Source organism: Sceloporus occidentalis, unplaced genomic scaffold (assembly GCF_023333645.1).
Source record: "Sceloporus occidentalis isolate IW3139 unplaced genomic scaffold, rSceOcc1.0.p SCAF_3, whole genome shotgun sequence".
NCBI lineage: Eukaryota > Metazoa > Chordata > Lepidosauria > Squamata > Phrynosomatidae > Sceloporus > Sceloporus occidentalis.
The window spans coordinates 6,154,853-6,168,833 of NW_028316983.1; positions in this window are offsets into that span (position 1 = coordinate 6,154,853).

Sequence of the window (13,981 nt, forward strand, 5' to 3'; positions counted from 1 at the left end):
AACAACTTGCGTCATGTATTTTGTGTGTTTGGTTTCCCGATTAAAGGTATCACTGTTTTGTGGCTTTTGGATGTTATTGTACTTTGCTATATGGCCAACTACCCCTGAATATCTATCATGGATGTCACACATGGTTTCTCTGAAATGTGTTCTACTGTATTGCATCCAAGCCAGTGTGGTATAGTGGTTGGACTACAACTCTAGGAGACCAGGGTTCAAATCTCCTCTCAGCCGTGAAAACCCATCGCGTGACCTTAGGCAAGCCACACGCTTTTAGCCTCAGAGGGAGTCAAAGGCAACACTCCGAACAAATCTTGCCAAGAAAACCCCACAATAGGTTGGCCATAAGTCGGAAGCAACTTGAAGACCCACAACAGCAATATTGCATCTCCACTTCTGGGTCTGTCAATGGCTTTCCATCTGCTGAACAAAAAGGATTAGTTTCTCTGGTCTCTTCTCAGAAGAGAGCCTATATAGTGCCACTCTCTGCTTCTTCCTCCAGGTGCTGGAAGACAGTAATGGAAATCCCCATTAATAGTCTCCCTAATGGCATTTTTTCTCTCCTAGGTGCCTGAGTGAGTGTGACGCTCATTCCCTCTGAACACCTTCTAGATCATTAAACACAATTTTGACAAGAAGACCCTCTGGCAGGGATCAGGCTTTATGAGGGTGTTTTTTTTCCTTTGTCAAAACATAAGAACAAAAGAAAAATGACAAAGAGTCTTGTTCTTGTAACTTCATTAGGCTTATCCATCAGCAGTGCAGCCCAGTCTTAAGTTATGGTGGTTGCTCATCCCAATACTACAACGGAGGTAGACAAATGACTTAATTGGGGGCATAGTTATCAAATTTGCAGATGACACCAAATTAGAAGGAGTAGCAAATGCCCCAGAGGACAGGATCAAAATTCAAAATGACCTGAATAGACTAGAAAGCTTGGCAAAAGCTAGCAAAATTAAATTAAATACAGAGAAATGTACGGTATTGCACTTAGGGTGGAAAAATGAAATGCACAGATATAGGATGGGGGACACCTGGCTGAATGAAACTATGTGTGAAAGGGATCTGGGAGTCCAAGTAGACCACAAGTTGAACATGAGTCAACAGTGGGATGCGGCAGCTAACAAGGCCAATGCGATTTTAGGCTGCATCAATAGAAGTATAGTGTCTAGATCAAGAGAAGTAATAGTGCCACTATATTCTGCCCTAGTCAGGCCGCACCTGGAATATTGTGTCCAGTTCTGGGCACCACAATTCAAAATGATGTTGAAAAATTGAGCATATCCACAGGAGGGTGACAGTGAAGGGTCTGGAAACTATGTCCTATGAGGAACGATTTAGGGAGCTGGGGATGTTTAGCCTGGAGAAGAGAAGGTTAAGAGATTATATGATAGCCCTGTGTAAGGCATTTGAAGGGGTATCATATTTAGGATGGAGCAAGCTTGTTATCTGCTGCTCCAGATGGGCCTGCAGATCTCTGGGATACCTTAGTGGTCTCCTATCCAAAGTCTAAACAGTCCCAATCCTGCTTTAATTCTGAAATCAGACAAGATTAGGTCTGTTTGGTTTGATTTAGCACTACGTCCAGCCTTGGTTCATTGTTGATGCCAAGAACTATCTAATCCCTTTAACCTGCCTTTGCTCTCCCTCTGTATTAGAAAATTAAGCTTCTAATGGAAAGAGGACATGTTACTTTAAGAGCTGAACTGTGAGAAGAAGTCAAGGGGTAAAACCTTTCCAAGCACTTTATCTTTAGGTAGGACCTATTGGTTGTTGCCTGTCGTATGGTTGCTGTTATTATTCAATGAAGAAAGTGTGACAACTCTATGTCTCCTGAGCAGTATAATTACAGAAGCAGTTGAAATCCTGTTTTCAGGTAAAAGCTGGATTCCAGAAGGTTAACATAAAACTGAAAATGTTGTTGTTGGGTGCCTTCAAATTGTTTCCAAGTTATGGCCACCCTAAGACAAACCTGTCATAGAGGTTTTCTTGGCAAGTTTCTTCAGAGGGGGGTTGCTGTTGCCATCCTATGAGGCTGAGAAAGTGTGACTTGCACAGGGTCACCTAGCCCAGGGTTTCTATGGCTGAGCTGGGATTCAAACCCAGGTCTTCTGGTGTCATAGTCCGACACAACCATTCCACTACACTGGCCTTAACTTGAAAGAGACTGAATAAAATGACTGAAATATTTATAAAGTATCAGACCTTTCTGCTTCCTCAGTGAGATAGAGAGCAAGACAGACAGACAATTTTCCAATAGACATCACTGTGGAAGCCAGAAGCTAAAATGTTTCATGCTTTTGATAAACTTCAGACTTCATAATATCCTTCTGGGATCCAGGTTCTTTCTGAAAGCAATTCTGTTAGATGCTTTTTTTTCCAACTAGGAAGAGGGAGTTATTTTATATTTCTTTACATTTATGAATTATGAATTATCCATGGCTGGAATCCTGTTGGGGCCTTATAGCTTCATAAGTGGACTTACATCTACAGGAATTAGAATTAGTTACATAATTTCTAGTTCCAATAGAGGGATGCTCTTATGTTACAACATAGGAGAGTTGGAAAAGTGCCCAACGGGCATTGATGTACATTGGTGTATGGTGCTCATTGATACGCAATGTGCATCAGCACATGTCATCCATCAACACGCATTGGGCTCTCTTGCCGGCATCCCATTGTGCATCTTGGCAATTCAGTAAAGGGATTTCTTAACACCTGTGCCACATAGCTAGGAATACGTAAAGTTACATAATGAAATAGGTCACATAGGTTTCCGGTACACATCTGGCTAAATCAATTGATAGATAAAATGTGTATATATAAATTTATCTCTGCCTAGCAATAGGGATACATAGGTATAACTCATTTAACCTTAAGGTGAGATTGACAGAAAGCAAACTTTATATACCCTGCTTCCAGCCGGGGACCAGGAGAGTTACCTTGGCAACAGGAGCAAGTTTGGGTAGCAACACATCAGTTCCAACCTGGTGGAAAAGCTCCTTCGAACTCACAAATCAGCTTCATCTTTCCTTGCATCCCACACAACTTGAGCAGACTCTTTCCTGGCATCATGTGGAACAACTCCACAACAAAACCAGGACTCTTTCCTACAGCTGGCGCTTGGTTCTGTCCATTATGTTCTTTTAACAGCTCCACAGCTGGCAAAAACTCCGCAAAGCACTCCCACCTGCTGGAAAGAAACTTCACCTTTTGAATTTCTGCTTACTAATCTTGGTATTAGAATCATAGAATCCTAGCATTGAAAGAGACCACAAGGACCATGAGGTCCAACCCCTTCTACTATGTAGCAGTGGCATCCCTGGGGTTGGTGTCACCCGGTGCAGTAACTCGTGGTCTCGACCTCCTCCCATTTCACACCATACTAAATCCCTAGTCATCCTTTTTTCCATTAATGTTACTTATGAGTAATTGCAATACCCATAAACACTACCAATGCCATGCTCATTGTTGTGACATAAAGAGCTAGCAAAATTAACATTATATCTTCAAATTACAATATCATATGCACAACCTAAATGTATTTACATATACATAGTGAAGATTTGGTTAAAAGGTGATTTTTTAAAGAAAATTTTAAAAGAATTAAAAAAATTAAAATTTTAAAATATTGGTGGCATAATGGTTAAATGCTTGTAGTGCAGCCACTCACAAGTCACAAGGTTGTGAGTTCAATCCCAGCCAGGGGCTCAGGGACAACTCAGCCTGGCATCCTTCGGTGGTTGCTAAAATGAGTACCCAACTTGTTGGGGGCAATTGGCTTACACATTGTAAACCACTTAGGGAGTGCTTAAGTGCACTGATAAGTGGTATAGAAATGTACTTGTTATTGTTATAATTTTTTGTAATTTAAAAATTTTGAATTTTGAAATCTTAATTTTAAAAATTCTGGGGCTTTTCTTCTCCCATTGAGCTTCACCTCACTCTCACCGTCTCTTAAAGTATTTTAAAGGGAAGCAGATGAATGCCAGAGCCCATTTCTGCCAAAAGGTAGGTGTTGGAGGAGAATTGGTGTCACCCTCCCTTATAGTGTCACCTAGTGTGGTCCACACACCCCTTGTGAGGCTACTGCTATGCAGGAATACACAACCAAAGCACTACTGACTGATTACCTTCCGGCCTCTATTGAAAAACCTCCAAAGAAGGAGACTCCAGCACTCTCCGAGGGAGTGTTTTCTTCTGCCAAACAGCTCTTGCTGTCGGGAAGTTCTTCCTAATGTTGAAGTGGAATCTCTTCTCCTGTAGTTTGCATCCATTGTTCCATGTCCTGTTCTCTGGAGCAGCAGAAAACACGTTTGCTTCATCCTCAATGTGACATCCCTTCAAATATTTAAACAGGGTTATCATATCACCTCTTAACTTCCTCTTCTCCAGGCTAAACATACCCAGCTCCCTAAATCTCTCCTCACAGGGCACAGTTTCCAGGCCTTTCATCATTTCGGTCGTCCTCCTCTGGACACGGTCCAGCTTGACAACACTGCAATAGCAATAGCAGCAATAGTACTTTACATTTCTACACCACTTCCTAGTGAATTCAGCACTCTCTAAGCACTTTCCAATGTGTAAGACAATTGCCCCCAACAAACTGTATACACATTTTACCAACCTATGAAAGAATGGAAAGCTGGTGCACCACCAGGGCTCCTTTTTGAATTGTGGGCCCAGAACTGGACACAATATTCCAGGTGAAGCCTGACCAAAGCAGAATAGAGTGGCACTATTAGTTCCTTCAGTCTACATTCTAGAATCCTATTGATGCTGCCTAGAATGATATTGGCTTTTTAGCTGTATGGATCACACTGTTCACTCACACAGTTGATGCATTGTTTTGGTCAACTGTATTACTAAGAATTGTATGTCACATCCAGCTGATCTCTTGGACAAAAACACTCCACTGATCTTAAGATGCAACCGTATTTTTTTAATTTTTGCAGCTAAACTCTTGCAGATTATTATCATAATGGTTAAAAGGCGCCTTGCTGAAAGAAAGAAACTTCTGTATAGTTTTAGGTCGGGGTGGGAATCATGTGCCCTCCTTGATGTAGCAAGACTACAAATCCTAGCAGCCTTAGCCACCATAGCCAATGGTAAGGAGTACGACTCCAAAAACATCTGGCAGGCCACATAATTCCAATTCCTGTTTTAGAGAGAATGAGGTAACCATTTAATGCCAGTAAAAGTATCTCATATTAATAAAAATTCTTTCCCTGCATTGGCAAGGATGTAATCAATAAGTTTGCCTTGGTTGATGTGTTCCTTCAGGTTGTTTCCAACTTATGGTGAGCCTAAGGTGAATGTATCACAGAGCTTTCTGGGGCTGAGAGTGTGTGACTTGCCCAAGGTAGCCCAGTGGGTTTCCATGGCTGAGCAGGGAATCAAACCCCGGTCTGCGAAATTGTGGTCCAACACTCAGACAACTACACCATGCTGACTTTCTAATCAAAAATGTACATTATTACCTTTAGGGCTCACATGTCCTAAAATAACAGCCTTCTGGCATCAAGTACTAAATCATGTAACTCAAATTACTAAACAACAAATAATGGTCATAATCCTGTTGGAAAGTTATGTCTTTGTAAGAGGATTTACATTTGCGGGAATTAGAAATGGGCAGTTTGGTAATGTGTGCATCCAGTGGAGGGCTGCTGTTGTGTTCCTATGTAACACAGCTGACAAAGTGACCACTTCACAATGGGACTGATGCATAATGAGACCAAGGCACTTAGCATTGCGTTGGTCTTGATGCGCATCACATCAGGCACCAATAAGCATGTACACTTTTGCTGCTGTCCTGTTACATATTCTCTTACACTAACTGAAGTTGGAGAGAAGGGCAATGGATATCCCTTTTGGTTTTTTAAACACTGACAGAAAAAATCTTGTAGTTATTAATAATGAAAAATGTTGATTGATTTAGCAACAACAACAACAGACATATTCTGTTGACAGCTGCAAAAGTGGAGTTGTAAAGTAGCTCATTGTGGTTATGTACTGCACATTGTACATTGCATTTGTTCACTGTGACCTGCACATTACACAGCAGCACCTACTCTTCAACATGTGTTGCACAATGTCACAATTTTGCATGGTTGTTGCATAGTGCTGGTGCAATCAAACTACATACACAGATATTCACGCTAATCTGAGGCATTATTGTAACCTACATTGTGCATAATTGAGCATTGCACAATGTGAGATGGTGTGCATGGCTGTGCAATGCACAACCATCTCACATTGTGCAATGCTCAGTTATGCACAATGTAGTGACAATTATGCACTCAGATTAGCACAAATATCTGTGTACATATGCAATGCACAACCAGACATAATGGCACTACATCTGGAACTCCACTTCTGCAACCTTGATCTGCATACAACTATTGCATGTTGATGTAAATGTTCAACATATAACAGGACTTATATCTGCCAAACTCTCTAGCTGCTTGTGTTTTTGGAGCAAGGGGGGGGGGGGGGAGAGGAATTGTTGTGGTTGTTGTTAATTTACTGTTTCCAGAAACACACTTTCTTGTGTATAGGTATCATGGGTTTTGCACAAAAGAATACCTTTTTTTGTGTAAAACCCCTAGGTGTGTTTCTGGAAACAGTAGGGATGTTGGGGGGCAAAAATTATCATTTCCACATTTAAAAAAAGGATTTCTGTGCAGAATAATCTCCTAAAGCACTTTACGATATGCAAATACAATGGAGGAAAGCTGTCTTGAAATTTTCTCATGCATTGGGGAGAAAACTAGAAATGTTTCATCCTTAAATGCAAGGAGGAAATGTTCAAAGACTGCCATCCTTTCTTTCTATATCCAGCCTCATTAAACTAGCTAGGGCATGCTGTGAGTATGCATAGCCAATGCCCCAATGATAAGCCATTATGGATGCACTCATAAGTATTTGCACACCAAGGGAAACTTGTATGTTCTTGCCACCAGTCCTGGCTCTAATCAAAAATGCCCTTTGTTCCAAGGCTGAATCAGATGCTTAGCCTATGCTCGTGCTTCCCCCTTGTGGGCTCTCAAATAACTCCTACAACTGAAACATCTATTTTGGCCCTCTTAAAAGACCACGCAAGAGACAGTGTGGTGTAGTGGTTTGAGCACTGGACTGCAGCTCTGGAGACCAAGTTTTGAATCTCTCTTTTGGCCATGAAAGGAGTTTTGGTGGCATAGTGGTTAAATGCCACTACTACAGCCACAAGGTTGTGAATAAGATTCTAGGGCTCCACGGTTGACTCAGCCTTCCATCACTTTGTATGTTGGTAAAATTAGTACCCAGCTTGTTGGAGGCAATTGGCTTAAAGATTGTAAACTGCTTGGAGAATGCTGAGTTCACTGATAAGTTGTATAGAAATGTAAATGAATATTGCTATATTGCTGTGAAACCCACTGGGGACTGAAACAGACAGACCTGAAGGAGTGGCTTCACACCACCCCTTTCATTGCCAGGTTGGGGCTGCGGCAACCGCATGCCATGCCCCCAACCCGGCATTTTCCCAATGCAAAAAGAAGTGGCAGATAGCCACTCCTTTTTGTGCCAGGAAAAAGGTGGCTTTGCCACAGCAATGGCGGTGGCAGCAGCAGTTTTCTGGCATTTCTGCAGCACGGCGCACAGAAATGCCATGCCACAGAAATGCCATTATGCCGCCCACTGTGTGGTCAGCAAGGCGGCACAATGCTGGCTTAGGGGCAGTATTGGGGCATGCACCATGCGTATGCCATGCCCCCACACCACCCTGAAGCCATCATTTTTTGCCAATCTATTTTGGCCCTGGGGGACCTTGGGCAAGTCACACATATTGTCAGCCTCAGGGAAAGGCAATGGCAAACCTCCTCTGAACAAAGCTGGCCAAGAAAACCCCATTATAGGGTTGCCGTAAGTCAGAAATAAATTGAAGGCACACAACGACAACAAAGGATGGCTCACTGATTAGAGCACAAACTTTTAGATGATAAGAAATTGGTTAAGCTGAGATTCTAAATCACAGTCTATGTTTAGAAATTTTACAAATTCATGGCTCCCTTGCAGAAACACCAAAAAAAATCCATCATTGAGTTGCAAAAATGTTGGTCCGGACACCAAAAAGAGTGCTTCAGTGTACATTGGACACTTCTGATGCACATCAAGCACTCCTGTTGTACCCTGGCACTTTCTAGCCAGAGTCCAGATATATCTTGGGAGGACTCTAATGCACATCACTCACTCCAGGTTCTGACAATGCACAATGCATACCCATACATTGCAGTGTCATGGCAGCCTCTGTTGTTGTGTGCCTTCAAATCATTTCTGACTTATATGACCCTAAGGCCAGCCTATCATGGGTTTTTCTTGGCAAGATTTGTTCAGAAGAGGTTTGCCATTGCTTTCCCTTAAGGCTGAGAGAATGTGACTTGCTCAAAGTCACCTGGTGGGTTTCATGGCCAAGCTGGCAATCAAATCCTGGTTACAGATGTTGCAAAACTACTCAATGCAGTTTTGCATTCACATAAGACCATTTATGAAGACCCATACAGAATGGCAGCCGTAGTAGTTTAAAGCATCACTGGATTTTTAGAGCTTGAATCATATTGTTATATCAACTAGAGCAGACCCACTGAATCAATTGGTTTTACATATCTGTTGATTCACTATTCAACAGGCAATTCTATGGGTTTAGTTGGGACCAAGCAAGAGAACTTGATCGTTTTTACTGCAAGATTCTTTTATGTTTGAAAACTGCTCCCTCGGAATGTGGTGGAGTCTCCTTCTATGGAGAATTCAAAGATATAGCTGTGTTAGTCTACAGAATCAGTACATAGAGAGATCTTGTAGCACCTTTGAGACTAACTGAGAGAAAGAAATTGACAGCATGAGATTTCTAAGGACTTTATCAGATTCACACACAAAGAAATCAGGGGATTCAAAAGGCATTATCCAAGGAAAGTTGCTAAGATTGGCCTGGTCCAGATGGGCCTATAGGGCGCCCTCGTCACATGCTAGGGATTGGCCAAGGGGGCTGCACCCACACGTGCCTCAGTCCTAGCATGTGATGAGGACATCAAAATGGTGGCACCCTGTACAGATGGGCACCACCATTTTGACACGACGTATGCCTATTGTCCACATGTCGCGGTGCCATAATGACATTGCGAGTGGCATCATTATGGCACTGCAAAAAGAACCCACTTTTCATGGGTTCTTTTTGCTCTGTGAGGAAGCCGCGCAGTTTGTCCGCTGCAGCTTCCTTGCGGAGCAAACCAGGGCCCCAGCAGACCGCCCTTTTTGGGCGCTCTGTACCGGGCCATTATCACACATAACACAATTAGTGAGGGCTTATCCTGGGAACAACCAAGGAATAACCAGCAACAAAAAGCTGCGATCGTGTGGTTTTCCCTGGATAATGCCCTCTGAATCCCCTGATTTCCCCCATGTGATAAAGTCCATAGACTTCAGTCTACTTCCTCAGATGCATTTGAAGGTCTTTCTTTGGAGGTCTTTAAACAGAGGCTAGATAGCCATTTATCAGGGATGCTTTGATTGCAAGTTCCGACATGGCAGGGAGTTGGACTGGATGACCCTTGGGGTCTCATCCAGCTCTAGGATTCTGTGATTCTATAAATTGAAAACACTAGCAAGAGGCTGGCTGATGATATATTTTATAGCAAAGTAGATAATGAGCAGAAGCTGGAACTAAAACTAGGAAGAAGACGTTCAACTTTTCAGTCCCCTAGTAACTCCCATCATCTCCCTACCTGTCTGAGGTTGATGGGGGTAGCAGACAAGCCCCTCTGGAGGGTGCTGTGCTGGAGAAGGCATGGTAGACTTCTCTTGGCCACTGGACTAATGGTTGCACTTTTTCTAGAGTCCCACAATAATGGCAAGGAAAGTCTGGAGAAGACCGGAATTTTCTTGGTGTATCGCACATGCATAGGCTCCCCAAAAGAAATGCCTGTACATTTTTGCCCAGTATGAAATGGAAGGATGCTGACCATGATCCTTTCCCGATTTTGAACCTGTTCCTCTCTTTTTTGGGCTACAATTTGCAGCAGCTCTCCTTGCCAAATGCAACTTGTTCTGGGAGTTGCAGTCCAAGAGAGAGAATGAGAGAGAGAGATAGGAAGGTGTCTAAGCTCTGCTACCTCATCTCCATTTTATCTTCATAACAAAGAGGAATGTGTCTAAACTCTGCTGTTTCATCTCTATTTTATCTTCATAACAGCCCTGTGAAGTAGATACGGGTGCAGGTTGGCAACCAGCCCAAGATCCAGAAATTCCTCCCCTTCCATATATGCCTATTAAGGATGCTTTTACCCTTCTATTTCCTTTCCAAAGAACTGGATGGAAACAGCTTGAACAACATGGTATGGCTCTAAAGGTAGGCGAACTTTACAGGAATCAGCAACCAAAGTAAGACAGGTGGGTGGATTGGTGGAGGAACTTGTTTAAAGTTTTGGATCCATCAAGGGAATGAGACTTTAATTGTCTCATTTGCTCTCGGCTTTAGTTGTTCTCTGAAGAGATAGCTAACTCATAGCACGCAGGCAGAGCAAAGAGCCAGACCATTAATCATGGATAGAAAAGGTGGGGGAGAAGGGAAGAACTCTGCTAAGGAACTGTTGTATCATCAACCCTCAATGTGAATCACCAGAGACCTTTGTTTTTATACAAATCTCCACAGTCAAACTTCTTGGAAGGACTATCCGTGCCCTCCAGGTGATCAAGCTGGTGGCTAATTCAAATCACAGAATCATAGAATTGAAAGAGACCCCAAGGGCCATCCAGTTCAGCCCCCTGCTATGCAGGCAGACACAATCAAAGCATCCCTGGCAGATGGCCATCCAGCTTCTGCTTAAAAACCTCCAAAGAAGGAGACTCCACTACACTCCGGAGGAGCATTTGCCACTGTCAAACATCTCTTACTGTCAGGAACTTCTTCCTAACTTTTAGGTGGAACAGGGACATAGCTAGGATTTTAGGAAGGGGGGTCCAGACTAAGTGCCACCATTATAATGGGGCTTGGGTGCAGCGGCGCAGTGGCACAGCAGCACGCACCATTCATTTTATCTAACAGAAGGGGGGGTCTGGACCCCAAGAACCCCCCCCCCTTGGCTACGTCCCTGGGTGGAATCTCTTCTCCTGTAGTTTGATCAGTTAACAAGATACTCATTCTACAATGTTGTAGAACACATTTAACTACTCATTAACGTTTTGAAAAATCTATTGCCTACAAGTATGTTTACACATGAGAATACAATCCTCCATGCGCTTGTCTCTGGAGCAGCAGAAAGCTTTATCCTCAAGATGGCATCCCTTCAGATATTTAAACATGACCATCACATCACATCTTCACCTTCTTTTCTCCAAGCTAAGCATACCCAACTCCCTAAGCCACTCTTCATAAGGCATGGCTCCCAAGCTTGCTTTATTCCCAAAAGGAAGGACAGGAATCGGGACAAATCCAGGATTCTGCCCACTGAACCAAACCCTCCCTGTTGAGCTGCCAAGATTGAGGCAGAGCTAGAAGAAGTGGCAATGACAGAGGCAGCCAGTCCATTCATTGCCATGGGGGCAGCAACTAAACTCTTGGTTTTGCATCAATTCCTCCTACAACTATTCTGGGTTGTAGGGTGTCACTATGTTACCCAAAATGCAAACAACGGGCAAGCTCACACCTTGGCAAGGGAGATCTTTGTTTATACAAGTTCCACCATCTTCCTCTGCTGACTCCCATTAACTTCCTCCACTGATCAAAGGGATTATGCTGATGTCTCTGGGTGATCTATTGTGGTGGGTGCCTTCCTCTTCCCTGGGGCTGGCTCCAACTGGTCTAGGACCAGATGTCCTGCTATTGGGCAATCCAGGGCATTCAGAGGACACCTTCCATCAGAGTCCTTTTTAAAAATATGAAGTTGATGTTAAATATACAAGGGTTTATTTTGGTTTCCAAACATGGGCTAACAACCAGGGGTATGAGGGGAGTTCAGGATGCACCAGGTGACACCCTGAAGGGGCATGACACCACTGCTCCCCAAACATCTGCCTCTTGGCAGAAATGGGCGGTGGCGTTCACCTGCATCCCTTTAAAACACTGGAGAGATGGTGTGAGTAGAGTGAGGCCGAGTGGTAAGAGAAAGGAGAGGCCTCAGGGTTGTTGTCTTTTTAAATTAAATTTAAAAATAAAAAAATGTTTTTAATTTTAACTTTTTAAGTCCTTTTAAAACTTTCTTAAGTAACATCCCATCTTAATAAATGTTCCCTTTAACCTCATGAAACAAAGTTCCTGTAAATACATTTAGGCTGTGTCTACAGTATAGTAATTTAAAGGCATAATTTTAATTGTATGTGTACCTTTAATTTAAACATACATCTTATTGCTATTTCCTACTTGTTTATGTCACAACTATTGCCATTGCATTCAGTGACATATGGGAATTATGATTTATGACTAACCTTAGTGCAAAAAACATTACTAAGGATTCTGTGTGGTGTGGTATGGGAGGAGGTCAAAGGAGAGGGATGACACCAGGACACAGCTCCCAGTGCCAAACCCCTGTTGGGAATCAGGTGCAGCACTTGCATGGGGCTTGTACAAGCCAGAGCAAATGGAGAAGCAGTTGCAAAGCTGAGAGCTGATGCACCATCCCATAGAGACACCAGCTGACCCTAACCGGCATGAGACACCATGTGCTCATTCACTCTCTGCCCTCAACAAAACCTGGAGGGCCTTTCTTTCCCACATTCAATATGTAGAGAGATCTTGTAGCACCTTTGAGACTAACTGAAATAAAGAAGTTGGCAGCATGGCCATTCGTGCTGCCAACTTTTTTATTTCAGTTAGTCTCAAAGGTGCTACAAGATCTCTCTACATACTGATTCTATAGACTAACAGGGCTATATCTTTAAATTGCCACATTCAGGCATCCTTCAAGAGCCAGAGCCAGAATGCCTTTTGCAACAGCTAGCGCACTTCCTTGAAAATAAGTGCATGCATCTTTGTTTAGGACCCTTGTAATTTCCTTGTGATCAACCTCTCATGTAATTGAGAGATAGAAGGCTTGCTTTGAGGGGGCTGATTTTTCATTGCACAGCACTATGACTTCTGCCACACTGCAAAAATAAAGCAGTTTGACACCACTTTACCTTCCATGGCTCAGTGCTATGGAAATTTGGGATTTTGGTGGAGGCACCAGAGCACCCTAACAAGGAAGTCAGAATAGCTCACAAAAGTATTAATCCCAGAATTCTATAGCATTTTGCCATGAAAGTTAAAGTAGTGTCAAACTGGATTATTTCCACAGTGTGACAGCAGCCTAAGTCCACTCTAATCAGGTTTCTACATGCTGCCATGTTCAATGAATTCTGAGTCCCAGTTTTTTCTGAACAGTTGCTTCCAACATAGTTATTTCAGGGATTCTCTCTCAAATCACTGATCTGAGAATTGTTTCTCTTATCATCCTATTGGACTTTTAAAAGGGAAGTGCTGTTAGAAATCAATGAGAACTTATATTCAGTATGTTAACACAGATCCTCCCTTTTCCCCATTGTAATTGCTCTGCTTCAAAAATCAAAGCTGCTCTAAATATTCAATCTTGGTGGTTTGAAGAACAGAGCATTTATCTCTATATTAAGCTAATGCCAGAGAGAGCTCAGTGGAGGAGGACATCAGGACACAAAATGTCTCCTAAGAATTAGTCTTAGGCACTACTCTTCAAGTATATCTTACTTCAGAAGATGTTTTAGATGCCCTGATCCTCCTCGTCCTGGGCTGTCATTCCCCAGTGACATTGCCAAGCATCTGAATCTTCCCATATCTTTGAAATAACTACAGTTGGCCCTTCGGATCCACAGGGGTTGAGGTGCAGGGAAAACATGGATTTGGAAAAATATGAATAATTATTAATTACCTCAGCATGTTTGTATTCCTGCCACTGGGGAGTGATGATCTGCAGATGATTAAATGATCAATGGAACAAGC